The sequence below is a fragment of the Durio zibethinus genome, chromosome 9, assembly GCF_047325235.1.
Source record: "Durio zibethinus cultivar Kanyao isolate XHJ-2024 chromosome 9, ASM4732523v1, whole genome shotgun sequence".
NCBI lineage: Eukaryota > Viridiplantae > Streptophyta > Magnoliopsida > Malvales > Malvaceae > Durio > Durio zibethinus.
Genome location: NC_143170.1, coordinates 19,110,458 through 19,132,317, shown reverse-complemented (window position 1 = coordinate 19,132,317; position 21,860 = coordinate 19,110,458). Strand labels below are relative to the sequence as shown.

Genomic DNA, 21,860 nt, shown 5'->3' with positions numbered 1-21,860 from the left:
TGCATCTTGGATGCATGGTGCCAATGCTTAGTGCCATTGAGGAGAGGGTCTAGAGTTGGGTCATGGGTGGTGTCAGCCATCCAATTTGCCAAGACGGTAAGTAGAGAAGAAGACACCTTCTTGGTAGCCCTAAAATATGATGAGCAAAGGGAGAAGGAGATCGAGTCACCCTTGGAGGTGCTAAAGGTGCTGAAGACCTTTAACGATGTGATGCCTGCAAAGCTGCTTAGCCAGCTACTACCTAAGAGAGAGGTGGACCACAAGATCGAGCTGGTGTTCGAGGCCAAGCCGTCAGCTAGAGCCCTTTAACGAATGTCCCCACCAGAGTTGGAAGAGTTAAGGAAGCAGCTCAAAGAGTTAGTTGATGCTGGCTTCATCAGGCCATCGAAGGCACCATATGGTGCACTGGTTCTATTCCAGTGCAAGCAGATGGGTCATTGTGGCTGTGCATAGACTATCGGGCTTTGAATAAGCTGACCATCAAGAACAAGTATCCTATCCCACTCATTACGGACTTGTTCGACCAACTTGGGAGTGCAAGGTGGTTCACCAAGCTGGATTTGAGGTCGGGCTACTACCAAGTCAGGATCGTAGAGGGAAATGAGCCAAAGACAGCATGTGTCATTCGGTATGGTTCGTATGAGTTCTTGGTGATGCCTTTCAGACTCATGAATGCCCCAGTAACATTCTGCACCCTTATGAACAAGATACTTTAGTCGTTCCTTGATCGATTTGTTATGGTTTATTTGGATGGCATTGTGATCTATAGCCAGACTTTGGGAAAGCATGTAGACCACTTGAGACAGGTGTTCAAGGTGTTATGGGAGCACAAGCTATATGTCAAGAGGGAGAAGTGCTCATTTGCCCAGCAGGAGATCCTGTTCCTAGGCCACATAGTGAGAGGTGGCAGGATATACATGGATGAAGGCAAGGTGCATGCCATCCTGGAATGGCAACCGCCGACCAAGGTCACTGAGTTGAGATCATTCCTTGGGTTGGTTAACTACTATAGGTGCTTCATCGAAGGTTACTCAGCAATAGCCATGCCATTGACTGACTTGCTCAAGAAAAAGAGAGCATGGGAGTGGAACGCAGGGTGCCAGGAAGCCTTTGACAGGTTGAAGTAGACTGTGATCGAGGAGCCAGTCTTGGCCTTGCCAGACCATGCCAAGTCGTAAGAGGTGCATGCAGATGCATCAGACTTTGCCATAGAGGGCATGTTGATGCAGGAAGGACATCCAGTCACGTTTGAGAGCAGAAAGTTGAACGAGACTGAGTGTAAGTACACGGTCTAAGAGAAGGAGATGACAGCAGTGGTGCACTTGGAGTCATTACCTGTTATGGTCAAGGTTCGTGGTTAGGACGGACAATGTGGTGACCAGCTACTTTTAGACACAGAAGAAGCTGTCCCCCAAACAGGTGAGATGGCAAGATTTTCTTACAGAATTTAATTTCCAAATGGAGTACAAGCCCGGACAAGCGAACCTAGTGGCAGACACCCTGAGCAGGAAGGCTAACCTTGCTGCCATTAGCCAACCAGAGAGGTCACTGGTGCCATGCATCAAGGAGGGACTTGCGCATGATCCTACAGCCAAGGCTTTTATGGAGTATGCCTAGCAAGGTAAGACTAGGCGATTTTGGGTGCAGGATGGTTTGTTGTACACCAGGGGTAATAGACTATTTGTGTCGTAGCACAGAAAGCTTCACAAGGAAGTTTTGCAAGAATGCTATGATTTAAGGTGGGCTGGACACCTAGGAGTGAGCCGTACCTTGGCGCTGATCAAGGATCGACACTACTGGCCGCATATGAGGGACGATGTGAAGGCCTATGTGAAGACTTGTCTTGTGTGCCAACAAGACAAAATAGAGCTCAAGAAACCAAGCGGTCTCTTGGAGCCATTGCCAGTGCCAGAACAACCATGGAAAAGTGTTTCTCTAGACTTTATAGTCAGTCTACCCAAAGTAAAAGGGTTTGGAAGCATTATGGTAGTGGTGGACAGGTTTTCCAAGTATGGAATCTTCATTCCAGCAACCAAGGACTGCCCAACCGAGGAGGCAGCTCGATTGTTCTTGAAAAACATGGTTAAGTACTGGGGAGTGCTGAGGACCATTGTTAATGATCGGGACGGGCATTTCATAGGCAGGTTCTAGACTAAGTTGTTCAAGCTATTGGGGTCAGACTTAAACTTTTCCACTAGCATGCATCTGCAGATTGATGGGTAGACAGAATGTGTGAATAGACTATTAGAGGTCTACCTCAGGCACTATGTGAGTGCCATACAAAGGGACTGGCCAAAGCTACTAGATGTTGCATAGTTTTCCTACAGCTTGCAAAGGAGCGAGGCAATGAACCAGAGCCCATTCGAGGTTGTGATAGGTCAGCAACCACTAACACCCGATTCGATTCCTACAAGTTATACAGGGTTGAATCCAGTAGCATACAAGTTTACCAAGGCATGGCAGGAGCAAACTGACTTGGCCAGAGTCTGTCTACACAAGGTGGCCAAGAGGTCAAAGAAATGGGCAGACCAAAATAGGCAGGATGTGCAGTTCTAGGTTGGGGACTTGGTGTTGGTGAAGCTGCATCCCATTGTACGCCACAGGGGGCTGCACAAAGGCCTAGTTTGAAGGTATGAGGGACCTTTTCGAGTAGTCAAGAGGGTAGGCAAGGTTGCCTACAAGCTGGATATGCCACCTAAGTCGAGGGTACACCCGATGTTCCATGTGAGCATGCTCAAGCCATTCCATAAGGATGAGGGAGATCCAGGACGGACAGAGTCAAAGCATGCTCTATTGGGAGCAAGGGCCTCATATGAGAAGGAGGTCCACAGCATCATAGCTGACCGGAAGGTGAGATAAAAGAACTATCAACCAAGACAAGAGTACTTGGTGTGCTGGAAGGGACTTTCAAATAGTGAGGTGAGCTAGGAACCAACAAAGGACTTATGGCAGTTTGGGGACTAGATCAGGTAGTACCATGAAAAAGACGCAATGAGGGCATTGTGTAATCAGGTGGGGGAGAATGTCATGTCCTGGATGGGCACACCGGGTACATCAGGCACACCAGCACGCGAGCCAGAGGTTGAGGCCCACAAACCAGGTGCGCTGGTGGGTATTTGCTTGCAAGGCCTAGGAGACGAGACCAAAATGCCTGCCCAGCTTGCAGGCCAACCCGTGAGGTCAAGGCCTAGCCAGTAGGTTGCCCGTACCATATCCAAAAGGGCCCAAGGTGCTAGATATGCAAGTGAACATTCTGAAAGCTTGCAGGATCAGCAGGAGCCTCTTGGTAAATTTGATTGACCCTAGAAATCAAGAGTTAGAATCCTGATTGATTGTAATCTGTGTAATCTCATGATTTTAGCCTTTATTCTAGGGATATTGCCATTAAGTGTAGCTAGAGCCTCAACTATAAATAGAGGGCTGCTCCACCCTCATTAGTACACCATCAAACACTTCTTTTTCAGTGAACACACAGCATATTCTAGCATTCTGCCTTGTTAACCTGTTTCTCTTTAACTTGTGTAATCAACCCTTCCCATTGTTCTAGTGCCCGCACGCTTATGTTTTAGGCTAACTTAGGCATAAAAGAGGAGATTCCAAGCCTAAGGCCATACGGATTCTGAGTCTAAGGTCAAAGTTCGTGACACCTGCACCAAGTGCCAGCATCTGCTGATGGTGTCTAAGGCAACATCCTCTACCAAAAAGCCAACATCTTTGATAGAGTTGAAGGCAACAATAGGCTAGCTTCTATTGATGGTGTTCAAGGCAACAATGGGCCAGCATTTGTCGATGGTGTTGGATGTGATTGCCCACATGAACTAAGGGCTAAGTGTGATTAATAGCATACGGGTAGAACCAATGCAGGGGCCAGTGTGTGCCAATTGAGTATGATGCAAGGGCCTGTCCATCCATGAAACAAGTACCAAAGGCATTTGGTTGTCATTTACTTGGACACTCGAAGGGGAAATGTCATCCCTCAGCCGAATCTATTGTAATGGAGAAGAACACTATCCATCCCCAACCTTAAAAGGGTGTACTATAAAAGAAATGAAGTGAGAAGACTTCAATGGGTGTGTAGAGAAGGGACAAATCAAAGCAATGAAGGGTTGAATCTCAATGGATCATGGCCATAAGGCCACTTTGCCACTTACAATACTCCATTACATATTTAAGTCATCTCCAAAGGATTCTACCAACCACTTAATGGGAATTAAGCTCTAAGAAAGCCTGTACGGCTCATCTTCCTTAGGGGCTGCACCTACAACATATGCCCTTGGGGGCCATGGCCCCTACTGTGGGTCGACAATTGGGCGATAGGCATATGCATCATTTTTAGCTTAGATTCTAACTTAGAGGCAATTAGTCATAATCTAGTGCATGGTAGCTTCGTACCAATGGCTTTTTAACCAAGCATGATGACCAATTATGTGAGTCAATAGTTCCTCTCATACTAGGTTGAATTACTATTGTGATGCTATCATCAGTTGGGAAAAACTAACCTACCTTATGATAGTCTAAACCCAGCTCATATTTCCTATTGGTGGGTGAACAATCCAACACTTGGTGAATTCTACTTCACAATGATAGGAAGAGTTGACATCAAAAGAACAAAAAGCAACATCGCTATGAACACTTGGCTACCATAAGCTAGTTATCCCTATGGTAACTTTTCTAACACCTCTTGCATCAAATTCAAAGGTTTAAAAAATCGATAGGCCATGCTTTTATGGTTTATATTTATACTGGCAATCAAAATCAAATGAACTTTTACCCTTTTGTTCCACATACGATTTGTATTCTCATTGAGCTCATCTTAGGACACCTACATTATCTTTTAAAAATTGTGCCACCCTAGCCAAACTCCCTACCTGACAATGTCTTCCATCTGGATCGACCAACCAAGGTCAACCTTTGGTGTATAAAAAGAGGTTGTGCCCCTCTTTTGATTCACAAAATAAGTAAAATAACATTAAAAGTATTGGTATTTTAATTTTGCCTAAGGGCTCCCACTTATCCTACACCTCTCAAGTCATTGCACAAAGTTGGACTAGAGTCAAGCTTAATAAGGTCTTCTTTTTTCATTGATTCTACCAAGCCTGTTCTTTTGGCTATGGTTTCACTAGGTAGTAAATAGGAATAGTGGGAATCTCGTTAATCCATTCATGTGTGTCACTAACTAGATGACGAGGCATTTAGCTACCTTAAGAAAATCATAATTACTCATACCATTTACCTACACTTAGTTGAATTCTTCACTTTGACATTCAGAGCATTGGGTAGAAATCACATTGTGTGAGCATCCATAGAGACCATCACAATGATTTGTTTTAATTAAATAGTTAGATTCCCCTTGTTTGTTCCAATTTTGAGTTGACTGTTCATCACCTAAGAAAGGCCCCCGAATGAGCCATTCCTAATCCTCCCCTGACTGGATTGCAGTGACCTATCCTTGCTGTGAAAATAGCTAGAGTAGTGCACCAGTAATCGAGGGGTTTGAGACTCGGACCCTCATTCCCAACCCTCAAAGCCAATCTTTTTCCTGAGGTTACAAATCCATTTTGTCGACTTCTCTGCCTACATTGTTCCATCAACCAAAGGCTATTCACCTTGGAGACCTGATGCGATTATGAGTATGACTAGGCACTGATGGCATTTGGTCTTCTAGATTTGCAAGGGCCTGGTGGTGCATCGGATACCATTTGAGATGTGGTACTCTTCCAACTGTTGGACCCTATCTCTAGCTTAGTTGTTTCTAGGGTGGGAAAGTTGTTAAATAGAAAATGTAACTTTTCTTGAGGTTCTTACTAGCATCTTTGGACTTCTTAACGTTGCTATCAATCATCACATCTCAGTTCAAGAATTTTAACCTGATTCCCTTTCGAAGCTCATGTTGAACATGCTGTCGAATGGGCTTCCCCTATCTTTTAGGATCAATTATCCCATGTGTAAGTGTTGTTCATATGGAACCTTTCCCCTCTTCAGCCTTCAAAGTTCTCATTTGAATATTTGCTACTACCACCAAGATCTACATCGATAGTTGCTCTACCCAGGCTCGTGCCTCAAGTTTTGTGATGACCACCATGATCTCCTACTCAATGGGGCCTAGCCCTTCCCTTGATGGTTAGGTATAGGTTGTACGCTTAAGCACCATCCATTTTTGGGGCTAGTTGATTCGACAGGTGAGTTGTTACACACTTCTTCATGGATTTTAACTTTCATGACCATCGTCTTGCTGTCTTAATTGACCAACACCCTTAATGAGTTCTAGGTTAGTGCACTATTGGTTACCATAACTTGACTTCCAATTCATCTTGCATCAGCAGTTTTGCTTACCAAAAATGGCCCACTTATAGCTCTTGATTTCATGGTGTGGCTTAATGAAGTAGCTACATCGTCCTACCTATTTAAAGTTTGAGAATAGGTCAAGGGCATTAAGTTTGTGATACATCTAATCATTGGATTTACCCTATAGAACTTGCTAAGGGCTTTAGCTATCTTAAAGGAAACTTTGGAGGGAACTAGCTATTAGATGGTTTGATAAGTCTTTTGCCCCTATACCCAAGTTATATGAATGATCTGCAAGTTAGTATCATTGTGGGCCTCCACCAAAGTTTACTCTAGCTTCCCCCTTTTTAGGCATATTTCACCATCTTTTAGGTCATAATAGACATGCTCACACTTGAACACTTCTCACAATTTAACACCTAATGCTTAACAGGTGGGGGGTTTGAGGGGGCAATGATGCATGAAACTAGGTATGTGTGCCCTCAGCCTAATGGCTTAGTGTATAACTTGCGTTCAAAAATTCGATGGTTCATGGGATTTTACAATTCACACAAAGTATCATATTTTACTATGTTTTTCATCGATGTGAGAGCTAGGATATTTGTTACCGAGAGTCATTTTGGTTTTTCGTGACAAAAGGAGTCATAATGCCACCCTCTCATGCACCGCAAATAGGATGGTGATGGCACATGTGCTTTTTTTCATTTTGGTTCCTTGACCTGATTCACACTAGTGGTTTGTTATTCGATCGCGGGTGGTGATACTGATCGTTTCGGTTGTCTAAAAGGTAGAGCAAGTGACCTTCATGCCTGTTAAGGTCCAGAAGGGGCTCAGGGCATGAAAGTACCCTCGTCCCCTTAGTGTTTCATTAATGCACTCGCAGGTCATTTGATGAGTGGGTTTCAATAATGATGTTTTAGTAGGTTCACCTATGAAAACCTTGTTACAACTTCTCCACCCTCTAAATGATAAGTTTCATGAGTAGAGAACCATCCATGTCACCGTGATCCAAACACTTTATCGGACCATTCAATTGCTTGGAGTAATGGGCAATGTGTACAAAGAGCAAAGACATAGTCAATGTGAGCTGATGACTTAAATTACTAGGAATTCCTTTTTGAAGACCAATAATTGCAATGATCTATCTCCATCATGATTAAAGTTTAAAAATTACCCATGCCTATCGGCCAAGGCTATGGACTTATTGAATACATTAGTGTGGCATGCATGTGGCCTAGAACATCTAAAGGCATCACAACCCTGTGATTGCCTCAAACTCTCTCAACCTAAGCAACCATAGTCCATCTAAGAAGCTAGCCATAAAGGATCACCTCCGCGTAGCTAGTTATTAGATAGAGGTCTCTTTCGTTAATGGAATTAACTAGACAAATCATTCCACCAACTAAGAATGGCCATGCACCACCACCTATAGAATCAAGAAAGAGCTCTCAGTCTATCAAACCTTACTATGTCTAGACTTGGTAAGTTTTCTCGTGTTAAGTCAAATTAAGCCACAGACTCCACTCCTAGTGTTGCCCTTTCATAAATTCTTTTAAGTTTCAGTCTTGTGACCCCCCATGGAACCTAAAGACTTTGATTTCTCATAAGGTGTTGGTGGAGTCCTAAAAGTAACATCCATTAATTGTTGGTTAACATTGTTTATGGTTGAGACTATGATGGTATTTGATAGTCTTTGAGCCCCCAACTTTCATTCTTGATTATTGAAAAAATCATTGGCAAATGCTTTTGTAGTTGTTTCTTTTTCATAAATCTAAAAAATTCACCTCTGACTATTAAATTTGAATGCCGCTGACTGTCCTTATTAATCATTACTTTTATCCCGTAGGCCAACACAATAGGACTAAAATCCTATGATGTTATCCCATGTTAATGTATACAAACGTAGGAGTACTTTGAGCACTTTAATTTGCTAAGAATGGTGGTCGAGGCATACGTATGTGTTACAGTCTGTAAGCTAGTCTAGGCTTAGGGGTTCTCTTCAAGTTTAGGAACAGTTCTAGTTCTAACAGGATAAGGTCCAACTGCTAGAAAGACCAAGCCTTGAGGCCTATTAAAGGTCCAGGTTGAGGAGAACTTGCCTAGAATAGTGGTACAGGCAATGATTAAGACTCTAGAGGCTTAGACATTGCATTTCAATTTGGTAGAATTGAGCCAGGCCCATTTACGGGTGTTGGTGAGCACCTATATGAACTTACAACCTATAAAAATGGCATTGGCATGATGGAAATATGAAGATATGCCTGAACCCACCTACTGCTAGATCATAGTATGCATGGTGTACGACCTAGGCCTAAGATCCTACATGTGGTGCATGGCTAACATGTGTCGATGGTGTTTAAGGAAACTACCCACACAAATGGCCAGCATGTACAGATGGTGGTCGAAACATGTGTAAAGACTAAAGGGCCTACATGTCTTGATGGTGATTGAGGCTTATGCATATGTCACAGTTTGCAAGCTGGTCTAATGATAGGGGTTCTCTTAGAGTTGAGGAGTAGTTCTAGTTCTAGTGGGATAGGATTTGATTGCTTGGAGGACCAAGCCTTGAAGCCTACTAGAGGCCTACTAGAGGCCTAGGTCAAAGGGAACTAGCCTAGAATAGTGGTAGAAACAGTGATCATGGCTCCGAGACTTAGGCAAGGTGTTCAAGTTTGGCAGAATTAGGGTAGGCCCAAGTGTGGGTACTAGTGAACGATACAAGGGCACACAGTCAGACCTAGATACGGGCATCAATAATCGAGGCACGGGTGTATAGTTAAACCCAAGTATAGGTGTGCCTAAACATAGTCTTAAAAGGATCAGATTTATGAGCTTTTAGAAGGCCTATACTATAGCACAATATTTGACAAGTTGGAATTATGTTGAGCTCTTGAGTTTCATAGGCAAACTTAGATAGATGGAGTCAATTCCCTATCCAAGGCCACATAGAGTTTGGCTTAAGACTAAAGCCCATCACACATACATCGAGTGCCATTTGGTGTCGATGGCAATTGAGGGGTGGACAAGTGCCTTGAGTGGGAGAGTCATGGTACACATGCCTCAACAAGTTCCAGCATTTACCAAAGGGATGTCTAAGACAATAACCCCTCAAGTGCTGGTATCTGCCAAAGAGGTATCTAAGCCAACAACCCACACCAAGGGCTTATTTTTTCTAATAATGGTCACTGTAAGTGCCAACATCTGGTGATGGTGTATGAGGCAACATCTTGAAATAAGGGGCCAGCATTTACTGATGGTCTTTAAGGCAACAATGGGCCAACATCTACCAATGGTGTTGGATACAATTGCCTGTATGAACCAAGGCCAAGTGCTATTGATGGCATGTAGGCAAAACTGATGTAAGGGCTAGTGTGTCGATGGAGTTCAAGGCAAGTGTCCGCAGTAAGGGTGAGCTTGTCCCTCTAATAAACACCAAGGGTATTTGGTTTTCATTTATCTGAACACTTAAAAGAAGGTTGTCTACCCCTTGCTAAATTGACTGCAATGGAGAACACCATTCATCCCAACCTTAGAAGGGTAATGTAAAAAAATAAAGTGAGAGGACTTTGGTAGGTGTGGGGGGAAGGGACGAATTAAAGTGACAAAGGGTTGAATCTCAGTCGATCATGGTAGCAAGGCCATTCTACCACTTGTAATACCCTATCACATATTTAAGTCATCTGTAAAGGATTCTACCCCTTACTCGATGGGAATTGAGCTCTAAGAAGGCCCGTGCAACTTGTATGCCTAGTGGCTACACCTATAACACATGCTTTTGGGGCCTATGGGCCCTTATTGTGGGTTGGCAACTAGGTGATGAGCGGGTGAGGAGACTAAAGATGCCTTGAGTGTATTCTATAGAGAGTTTGGAGAACTTAGGGCTAAGTGGGTGCATTACAAATAGCTGTGGCCAGGTTGAGTTCTAGCTTGATAAGGAAAGGGAAAAAGGCCAAGGTGTCAGAGCCTCATGTTATGATGAGGCAAGAGATAACAAACAGCTTGAAAACTTCTTATTTGACATAAAATAATACTTTCAAGCTATCACTTAGAATCAAAGGAGGATAAGGTTGTAATGGCCTCAATGTACCCTACCAAAGATGCCAAGCTATAATGGCATTTAAAATTTGTAAATGATGAATGCCCTATTAAAAGTTGGGCATATCTTAAGCAGGAATTGAGAAACTAGTTCTTCTTTGAGAATGTGGAGTATATGGCCTAAAGGAAGCTTTGAGAATTGGTGCAAATGGGAATGATGTGGGAGTTTGTAAGGAGCTTTTCTACCTTCATGTTAGACATTAGAGACATGTCTGAAAATGATAAGATGTTTTATTTCCTTAAGGGCCTTAAACCTTGGGCCAAGCTAGAATTACAAAGATAAAAGGTGAAAGAAGTGGCCACTACCATCCTTGTCACCAAATGTCTTAATGACTATAATGATAGCTCTTCAAAATGAAATAACCCTCCATCAGGTGACAGTAACTACAACTTTGGGAATGGGGGAAAGATGGCCAAAGTGGATTGACCTTTCAGTGAGGGATTAGATAGGAGGCCTTTTGGTCAAGACAATACCCAACCCAAGGTAAACAATGCATTAAATTTAAAGCCAAAGCAACTGTTAACTTGCTTCCTATGCCATGGGTTGCATTAAGTGGCTGAATGCCCATATAGAGGTGCCCTTAATGCTCTGATAGCCTCTTTTCAATAGTTTTCCAAAGTGCACAAAACTGTCAAAGAAGTTGAGGGGGAGCCAATAAGGATGGGCTCAATATGGTTTTTAGTGCCCTTTGTACCTAACTAAACATGATAAAGAAAGAACCTAGGAGAGGTTTAATGTATGTGGACTTAGTATTCAATGGTAAAACCACAAAGGCCTTAGTAGATACAAGTGTAATCAATACCTTGAATGCACTAGAGGAAGCAAAAATATGTGGTCTCAAGGTTAATAAGGATGGTGCATAAATGAAAGCGGTTAACTCACCAACCTTTGTGATTAGTGAAAGCTCTAAAAGTTTAATGACTGAGTTAGTGCCATGGGAAGGAAACGTAAACTTCATAGTAATCCCTATGGATGACTTTGAAGTTGTTCTAGGATTGACCTTCATGATATTGGCTCAGGTGATCCTAATCCTCACTACTAGTTGTCTATTGTTCTTGGGGGAACACCCATGTTTTGTGTCAACCATGATCCTCCCTAAGCATAAGAAGAAAATGACTTCAGCATTACAATTCAAGAAAGAGGTAAAGAGAGGGAAGCTTTTCTATGTGGCCATGTCAATTTATAAAGATGGAATTAAGTTGGAATCGATACCCGATGGGGCACAGAAAGTATTGGAAGAGTTTGAAAATGTGATGCTAGAGCAATTGCCCAAGATCTTACCTTTTTAAAGATCAATTGACCATAAGATTGAGCTTTTTTTGAGAGTTAAGACACCAACTAAAGGCCCATATTACACGGTCCACCAGAGTTGGCTAAATTGAGAAAAAGATGAGCTCTTACAAGCTAGATTCATTAGAGCATCGAAAGCACCATTTGGGGCACTCGTGCTATTTCAGGAAAGCGTGATAGGAGTTTACAATTGTGTATAGACTATAGGGCCTTGAACAAAGTCACTGTGAGAAACAAATATCCTATCCCTCTTATTATGGATTTGTTTGATCAACTAAACTAGGCTAAGTACTTCTCCAAATTGGACTTGAGATATGGCTAACATCAGGTCAGAATTACTAAAAGAGATGAGCTAAAAACCACTTGTGTAACATGGTATGGTGTATTTGAATTTCTTGTTATGCCTTTTGGATTAACTAATGCTCCTACCACATTTTTTCGCTTGATGAATCAAGTGTTCCATGACTTTCTTGACAAGTTTGTGGTCATCTATTTAGAGGACATAGTGGTCTATAGTTCTACCTTAGAAGAGCAATAAAAACATTTGTGTCTTGTGTTTCAAATACTATAAGTCCATTAGTTGTACGTTAAAAAAGAGAAATGTGCATTTGCTCAAACATGGATTCACTTCCTAGGCCACATTATTAAACAAGGCCACATTCAAATGGACATGAAAAAAGTTAGGGCTATCAAGGAGTGGGCAACACTGAAGAATATCAGTGAACTCTACTCATTTTTAGATTGGCCAAGTATTATAGGAGATTTGTGGAAGGGTATTCTCATAGAGTCAAGGCCTTCATAGAGGTATTTAAAAAAGAGCATAAGTGGTATTGGACAAGTGAATGTCAAGAGGCTTTTAAAGGCTTAAAGGAAGCATGATGAAGGACCTTGTCTTGGCTCTCCCTGACATTGGGAAGCCATTTGAAGTTCAAATAGATGCATCTAATTTCGCTATTAAATGAGTGCTTTTGCAAGAATGACACCTGATAGCATTTGAAAGTTGAAAGTTAAGTGAAGCCAAAAAGAGATATACGGTTCAAGAGAAAGAACTCTTGGCTATAATCAATTGTTTGAAAACATGGCAACATTATTTGTTCGGTTCACAATTTGTAATTAAGATTAATAATGTGGTAGTTAGTCATTTCTCACCTAGCTGAGGCTCACAACTAAGTAAGCTAGATGGCTGGACTTTCAACCTAATTTGAATTTTGTTTTGAGCACACAGCTGGAAGGACCAATCAAATGGCAAATGCATCGAATAGATAGACAGAGTTGGCTGCCCTTAGGAGAATCACCCTGATGGTGGCTAGTAAAATCATGATAGATATTTACAAGCTAAATGAAGATAATATGAAGAAAGATCCATAGGCTAGTGCCATCCTAAAGCTAGTTTTAGGGGGAGTATGGTCGTAAGGTTGAAACTTAAAGGAATTGATGTAAAGGCACCACCAAGAGTGGATCTTATAATTTAATTTGACTTAACATAGGGAAACTTACTAGGTCTAGACATAGTAAGGATTAACAGAATGAGTGCTCTTTCTTGATTCTACGGGTGGTGGTACATGGCCATTCTTAGTTGGTGGAGTAATATGTCTAGCTAATTCTATTAATGAACAAGATGTTAGCCTGCTAACTAGCTATGTAAAGTTGATCCTTCATGGCTAGATTCTTAGAGGGACATTAGCCACTTATGCCAAGGAAGTTTGAGGTAATAACAAGTCAGTGATGCCCTTATATGTTATGGGCCGCATGTGCACTACATTGATGTATTCAATGAGTCCATAGCCTTGGCCAATAGGCCTAGGTAATCTTTCAAATTTCATCATGATAGGGATAGATCATTCCAATTATTGGTCACTTCTGACCCCAGGTAGGCATGATGATCACTTCATTCCACCTCCTAGGTAGGCAATATGATTGGTATCACCACCCATAGTCAAATGACCTATCCATTGGTGTGAATCATGCTAAGAATTGGAATGAAAAAGAGCACATGCGCCATTGCCATCCTATTTACTATGCATGCGTCGATAGCATCATGACTCATTTTGTCATGAAAAACCAAAATGACCATCGATAATGGAAACGTTACGAAATGCGATACTTGGTGTGAATCATAGCATCCTATGAACCATCGAGTTTGTGAAAAAAAGTTACACCCCAAGCCATTAGGTTGAGGGTAGACCTGCTTGGGTGTCATGCAACATCACCCCCTCCAACCCCTCACAGACTCTGGGTAAAGGGGTAGAAGATGGCCTGTCATGATCTTGTCAATTGTGGTTGGCCTGAAAGTGAGTCCCCAGCAATGATAGCGCCATGACTGTCAGTGGTAAACCTCCTAGCGTGCCTCATCTCTGATGATACATGCTCATTGTCTATCTAAACCCCATTAGACCCTTCACATGGCTCGGTCGATGCTCGTATCCCACCCCAAGTAAAGCAAGATTATCCTCTAAGTTTAAGCATACCAATAAATAAAAAAAATGAAACTTACCAGGATTCCCCTAGTACCAGTGATCGAACTAGGAATAACATAGCTTGAGAATTAAGCACCCTAGCATCCAAATTATAGTTTGGAGAAACATCCTTAGTAACGGACTGGACACAAGTCCCTTGGAAAGGGGTGGTGGAAAAGGTGAAAGCCCCAAAGTGCCTAGACTTTATCACACCATAAAGCGTTGTTTGTGACTCGGGTTGTTTAGGAATGTAGCCCCAATCAGTGGTAAATTCCATTTGAGGCTGAATATGGGTGAGAGACTAATGCGAACAAGTATCGTGAGGGAAAGATGAAAAGGACTTTGGAAAGAAAGTCAAAGAGTGCTTGAAATTGTTAGGAAGGAAGCGAATGAGGGCCAGTGATGCATGCCAATTGGATGTGGAATGGTAAGAGCTAGTCCGTCAATCGGTTTGAGGCATGGACCGATGTGGGTCATGATAGTGGCCCAAGCCTGAGCTTTCAATATGCTGATGGAGATGTCGTCTTTGTGATTATGGAATGCATCATGTGCCATCTCGGCATGCCTCGACACTTGCATGTTCCCAATTTCTACCAATAGGCTCCCTATCTAGTCCATCTTGAAACACAGACCAAGGAGTCTGACATGTGTGTGAGTCAACGGGCTAGAAAACACCCATAAGGTGCAAAGAAGTTAATTGGTGGGATCCCTAGAAGGTGCACCACCGATTGACCTTGATATTCTAAGAAAGGTTCAAGTGTGAGCATGCTTATTGGGACCCGAAAGATGGTGAATAATGCCTAAGCAAGGCAAAGCCAGAGGAAACTCTTATGGAGGACCTTAGAGATATTAGCATGCAAATTATTCATTTGACTAGGGTATAAGGGCAAAAGACTAATCGAACTATCTAGTAGTTTGTTTCTTCCAAAGTTTCCCTCAGGATAACTGGACCACTTAGCAAGTTTTATCGGGTAAAGCCAATGATTAGAGACATCAAGGGCATAATGCGCTTGACCTATTCTTAAACTTTAAATAGGTAGGATGGTACAATTAAATTATTGAGCCATGCCACAAAATCAAAAGCTTCAAGTGGGCCATTTTTAGTATGCAAAATTGGCAATGCAGGATGAACCAAAAACTTATTTATGGTGCCTAACTGCACGTTAACCTAAAACCCATAAAGAGTGTTGGTTGATTAAAATAGCAGGATGATGGTCATGGAAGTCAAAATCTTCTAAGAACTATGTAACAATTCATCTACCAAACAACTAGCCCCAAAATGGATGGTGCTTAAGCTCATGACCTATTTCCAGCCATCATGGCAAGGTTAGGCCCCGATGTGTAGGGGCACGATGATCGTAGCAAAATTGAGGCATGAGCTTGGGCGGAGTGACTGTCAGTGCACATCTTGGTGGTAGTAGCAAATATTTAAATGAGAACTTTGAAGGTCGAAAGGGGAAAGGTTCTATGTGAACGACACTTGCACAAGGGTTAATCAATCTTAAAAGATGGGGGAAGTTGATCCGATAATGCATCTAATGTGAGCTTAAAAAGGGAATTAGCTTAAAATTCTTGAACTAGGACACGATGGTTGATGGCAATGTTAGGGAGTCCAAAGACATAGGCAGAGGCCTCAGGAAGAGTTATCCTTTTTGTTTAACATCATGCCTACCCTAGAAACGGCTTAACTAAAGGAAAGGTCTAGCGATTGGAAAAGCAACACTTGTCACATAGTGTTCGATTCATTCCTAGTGGCCTTTGAAAATCTGGAGGATCAAGTGCCATCCATGCTTGGTCATACTTATAGTTGTAATAGGTTTACAAGGTGAATTGCCTCTAGTTGATGGAATATGTAACCTTGGGAAAAGGATTAGATCTTAGGGCTAGGCATGAGGGTTCTAGTCCCAAACCCATCAACTGCTAGTGCACTACTCAAGCTGTTCTAGTGGTGAGAATGGGTCATCATTTTCTAGCTGGGGGATGAACTGGGAACAACTTTATAATGCCCTAATCCCACATTGGAAGAATATATGGATATGATATGATATATATGTAAAGATCTAAACCCAAACTTGTGAGGCACCTTTTATGGGATAGAACAGTGAGTCTTTCAGGTCAAAGTAGACAATACCTTATAAGTTAGGTGTAGGTCTCTATAAATGGTATTAGGGAGGTCACCAGTCAGTGATAATTAAGTGCTACATCATAGGTGTTGCTAAGTGCTACATGATAGGGAGCCACCTCTAGAAGTTCAATGTCTGGTGTGATCTTGGTCCTATGATTAGACTTTGCTTGATAGGGACATCAAGCTTTAAAGGCTTGTAGGGTAGATGTGGGTCTCCATAGGTTTCCTAGGGGGCTTTCCTCAGATAATGAATAGTTAACTCATAACTAGTATGGATAGGGGGAATTGACTATTTAATTAAGACAATGCATTGTGATGGTTCTTACAAATGCCCATGCAATGTGATTTTTGTGCAGTGATCTAAATGTCAAAGTGAAGAAATTCAACAAAGCACAGGTAAATAGCGAGAGTAACTATGACTCTTTTAAGGTAGCCAAATGCCTTGTCATCTAATTAGTGACGCGTATGAATGGATTAATGAGATTCCCATTATAATTGTCTACTATCTAGTGAAACCACAACCAAGGGAACAAGCTTGGCAGAATCAATAGGGAAAGAAAACCCTATTAAGCTTGACTTTAGTCTAACTTTCTTAAATGACTTGAGAGCTATAGGATAAGTGCGAGCCCTTGGGCAAAATTGAAATATCACTACTTTTAACATTGTTTTACTTATTCCATGAATAAGAGGCAAGGCGTGATCCTTTCTTTTGGACCCAAGGCTAGCCTTAGCTAGTTGATCCAAATGGAAGACATTGTTAGGTGGGGAGTTTGGCTAGGGTGGCACATCTATTAAAAGATAATACATGTGCCCTAAGATGAGCTTAACGAGAATAGAAATCTCAGGTGGAGCAAATGGGTAAAAGCTCATTTGTTTTTAATTTCCAATACAAATATAAACCATGAAAGCATGGCCTATCAATCCTTTAAACCTTCAGAATTTGAAGCTAAAGGTGTCAAAAAAGTTATTGCAGGGATAACTAGCTTGTAGCAACCAAGCATTCCTAGCGACGTTACTTTTTCATCCTTCGATGTTAGTTCTTCCTATCATTGTCAAGCAAAATTCACCAAGTGTTGGATTGTTCACCCACTAATAGGGAATGTGAGCTAGGTTTAGACTATCATGAAATAGGTTAGTTTTACCCTATTGATGTTAGGTCACAATAGTAATCAACCTAATATGAGAGGAACCATTGATTTGCACAATTGGTCATTGTGCTTAATTGAAAAGCCATGGCACAAAGCTGCCATACATTGGATCATGATTGAATACCTCTAAGTCAAAATCTAGGCTAGAAGTGATGCACATGCCTATTTCCCAATTGCTGACCCACAGTAAGGGTCCATGGCCCATAAGGGCACATGTCATAGGTACAATCCCCAAGAAAAAAAAGTAGTGTAAGCCTCATTCGAGCTTAATTCCCATCAATTGGTGGGTAGAATCTTTTGTAGATGACTTAAATATGCAATGGGGTATTTTAAGTGGCAAAGTGGCCTTGCTGTCATGATCCACTAAGATCAGCCCTTTGTCACTTTGATTCATCCCTCTTCCCACACCCATTGAATTCCTCACTTTAATTTTTTACACTACACCCCTCTAGGGTTGGGGATGAATGGTGTTCTCCATTGCAACTGATTTAGTCTAGGGATGACATCCCACTCTCGAGCATCTAAGTAAATGACAACTAAATGCCCTTGGCATTTGTTATAGGGATGGGCTTGCCCTTGGTTTAGGTATTTGCCTTAAACTCCATTTGCACAAATAGGCCCTTGGATCGATTCTACCTGCATGCCATCGACAACACCTAGACCTTGGTTCCTATAGGCAATTGCATCCAACACCATTGGTAGATGTTGACCTATTTTTGCCTCGAAGACCATTTGGCACTTTGGTTCAGGATGTTGCCTCAAACACCATCACCAGATGCTAGCACTTAGTGTAGGCACTTGTCTTGGCCATTGTTGGCACAAGTGGGCCCTTGGTACAAATTGTTGCCTTGGACACCTCTTTGATAGATGCTAGCACTTGGAGTGGGTTATTGCCTCAGACACCTCTTTGGTAGATGCTGGCACTTGGTGTGGTATGTTTACCGTGAACCTTTCACCTAAGGCATTTGTTTGCCCTTTGCTCATCATCGACACCAAATGACGCTTGGTGCATGTGTGATAGGCTCTGATCTAAAGCCAAACTCCATGTAACATTGGACCAGGAATTGGGTCCATCTACCTAAGTGAGCCTACAAAACTTAAGTGCTCAGCATAATTCTAGCTTGTCAAACATTATGCTGTAGTATTAGGCCTTCTAGAAGCCCACAAATTTGACCCTCCCAAGACTGAGTTTAGGTATTCCTACACTTGAGTTTGATCATACACCCACACCTTAATCATTACTGTCTACACCTAGGTCTGATTGTGTGCCTTTGCATCTTTCACCAGTGTTCGCACCTAGGCCTAGCTTAATTCTACCAAACTTGAACACCTTGGCTGAGCTTTAAAGTCTTGATCACTACCCATACCACTATTTTGGGCTAGTTCCCCATGCCTTAGCCTCTAGTAGGCTTGGTCCACCTGTTGTCAGATCTTAGCTCACTAGAACTAGAACTAGAACTACTTTTTGATCAAAGTGAACCCCTGGGCTTGTACCAAATTACAGATCATGAAACATGTAGATACCTCAACCACCATCAGGACATGTTGGCCCTTAGTCTTGGTACATACTTCAACCACTAGTGGCACATGTTGGTCTTTTGTGTAGGTAGTTCCTTTGAACACCATCAACACATGTTGGATCACACACCATGCATAAGTATCATGGGCCTAGGCTATGCACAATGTGCACCATGACCAACAGTAGGTGGGTTTAGATACATCTTTATATTTTTGCCATGCCAATGCCATTTTTATGGCTTGTGAATTCTTATAAACACTCACCAGCACTTGCATCTAAGACTAGCTTAACTTTGCCAAACTTGAACCTCGTGCCTAAGCCTTTAGAGTCTTTATCTCTGCTTGAACCACTATTCTGGGCTAGTTCCCTATGACCAGGGCCTTTAGTAAGCTTCAAGACCTGGGCTTTTAGTAGGCCTCAAGGCCTGGTCCCCTTAGCAGTTGAACTCTACACCATCAGAATTGGAATTGCTCTTTGACTCAAAGAAAATCTTTAGGCTTAGACCAGTTTACGGACCATGATAGATGCACATGCCTTGACCACCATCGAGACATGTTGGCCTTTTGTCTCAACATATGCTTTGACCATCATTGGCACATAGTGGTCCTTTGTGTGAGCAATTCCTTCAAACAACATTGACACACACTAGGTTGCACACCTTACATCGGTATCTTGAGTCGAGGCTGTGTAATAGGTGGGTTCAGGCACATCTTCATATTTCTGCCATTCTAATGCCATTTTTTGGCTTATCAATTCATCTTATTGCTTACCAATGCCTGCACCTTGGCCTGGCTCAATTTCACTAAACTTGAACATTATGCTTAAGCTTTTCAAGTTTTAATCACTGCCCATATGTGATGGTCAGGCCCTAGTGTGCTTTGGTCCTACAATGACTAACCTTGAGCTAAGCAGCGATTAAGGCCTTATGGTTGAAACAATGGTCTTAGAATAGTGCATGAGCAATGTAAGCCCTGAAACATGATTTGATAAAGTGTGTGGGCAGTGTGTGCCCTAATTCCCAAAGGTGCACAGGCAGGTGCGAGCCAGTGGGCAGGTGCCTTAAAGTTAGGTAGCCAGTCAGATGCTATCAATCGAAGCTATACACAGGCAACCTCGATTGGGTTGGTGGAGCAATGAGCTGAATCTAAGAATTATGATGACCAAGAGTAAGGTCATTTGACCCTGAATTGGATGAAGAAAGGCCCTTAGATGGCTGGGGAGAAAAGTATCCCCATTTTAAACAGTCTTATGATTCCTAGTAGGATGGCTGAGAAATCTCTTACACTCTTTATAGGGGGATGAGTGATGTTAGCTCTCTATCACTCCCTTGGTTAATGAGTGAGCAGAGGCTTGGCTAGTCTGCAGTGAGCTACTCTTAGGCACATGTGGTGTCTAGGTGGGTGGACATCATTAGGTCATGAGTATGGCACAATGTCTTCTTGGGTCATAGTAAGCTTGGCGACTGTTGGGACTAGTAGGCCTTGCATTATGCCTTTATGTTGAACCATAGGGTTAGATGATAACATTTGCTAGGCCCTTTGGTTTTCCTTCTTTAAGCTAATTTGATCAATAACCAAGGATCATGAGATGGTGTTTGTGTAGAAGGGGCACCATTAAGCCTAAAAGATGAGTGAGCTAGCAGGTAGGCACACTGTTAGACTTTTATGGCTAATCGGTAAAAGTGTGCTATAGTAAGGTGGCACACCCAAGTTTCATGAGGCAACATAGGTAAGATGTTGAGTGTCCATCATATGTAAGGGTAGCCTAGAATGAGGCTAAGGGTTGAGGCCCTAAGATATGAGATTTGTGGGATAAGATGAGCCTAGTGTGGCTCTGGGCTGGCTGTTGACCAGCATTGGAGTTGTGCCTTTAAGTTCTAGGCATAAGAGCTTGTATATGATGTAGGTGGGCATGGTGTCAGATTTTCACCATGCTAGAACAAGATAATAACATAAGAACCAAGGCAGCACACCCTTATGAGTAAGGTGGGTCAGTGGTCAGGACCTTGATGTTTACAAGTAGAGATGGGTGTGTGGGACCACCCTAAGAATCATAAGCTAATGAGATGATGGGAGTTGGTTTCCTCCATATTGAGTTTAGAAATGTTGCATACGACCCTATGAGGTCAAAACATGGAAGAGCTCATGAGTATGCAGCTTGAAAGATCAATAACGATCTATCCAAGGAAAATGGACTTAAGAAAGGTTGACTTTCACTAAGAGTAGTCTTGGTGCAACACAAACATGTGGTTTTGGTACAAGGAACGTCCTAAGCCTTCATGTGAAGTTTAATGGCAAGATGACTTGATTTCTATTTTCATATTTTTGGAATTTTTTGTGGTTAAGGATTTTTTTAAATTTTTTTAGAAGGAGTTTTGGCTCTAAATTTGGTATACTTGATCCTTGTATTTTTGTTGGCATCCATAAAAACATTCAGCTAAAAAATCAAAGTGTAGAAGATTTTGTGGCATTTTGGAAAATACATCTCTATTTTAGACATTTGAATGGCTACTGGCTATAAACCTGTAAAAGCTCTTATGCTCTTTAAGGGGGTGTGAGTTGTCGAGGTTCCTCAGGGGATAAGTGGCCAATATAAGGTATAAGGACTAGCACCCATCACACATGATGTGCGCACACCCCTTAGCCCCCTCCCCTAATCCTAAACCCCCATTGTCACCAGTCAGGTTCTCTAGTAATGCTCCGATGATGGTACCTTCGACAAAAAAATGAGGCATCAGTACATGCCTCAACTATGATGCACACTGGGGCTCAAAATCAAACTTTAACCAAGGCCTTGACCATTATCGACACAAGCTAGTGCATGGTGCGAGCACACGCCTCAACCATAATCGACACAAGTTGGCTTTTGGTACGAGCACTTACCTCGACCACTATCGGCACAAGCTGGCCTTTTGTACAAGCTGGCCTTTTGTACAAGCACT

General features: G+C 42.2%; 4 pseudogenes; 1 reads left to right on the top strand and 3 right to left on the bottom strand.

The window, feature by feature from the left end:
• Positions 1 to 4,087: 4,087 nt before the first annotated feature.
• LOC149516861 (25S ribosomal RNA) lies at positions 4,088 to 5,589 on the bottom strand (annotated as a pseudogene).
• Positions 5,590 to 6,814, bottom strand: LOC149516860 (25S ribosomal RNA; annotated as a pseudogene).
• A 377-nt stretch (positions 6,815 to 7,191) lies between these two features.
• Positions 7,192 to 8,478, bottom strand: LOC149516859 (18S ribosomal RNA; annotated as a pseudogene).
• A 5,618-nt stretch (positions 8,479 to 14,096) lies between these two features.
• LOC149516858 (25S ribosomal RNA) lies at positions 14,097 to 17,794 on the top strand (annotated as a pseudogene).
• Positions 17,795 to 21,860: the final 4,066 nt, after the last annotated feature.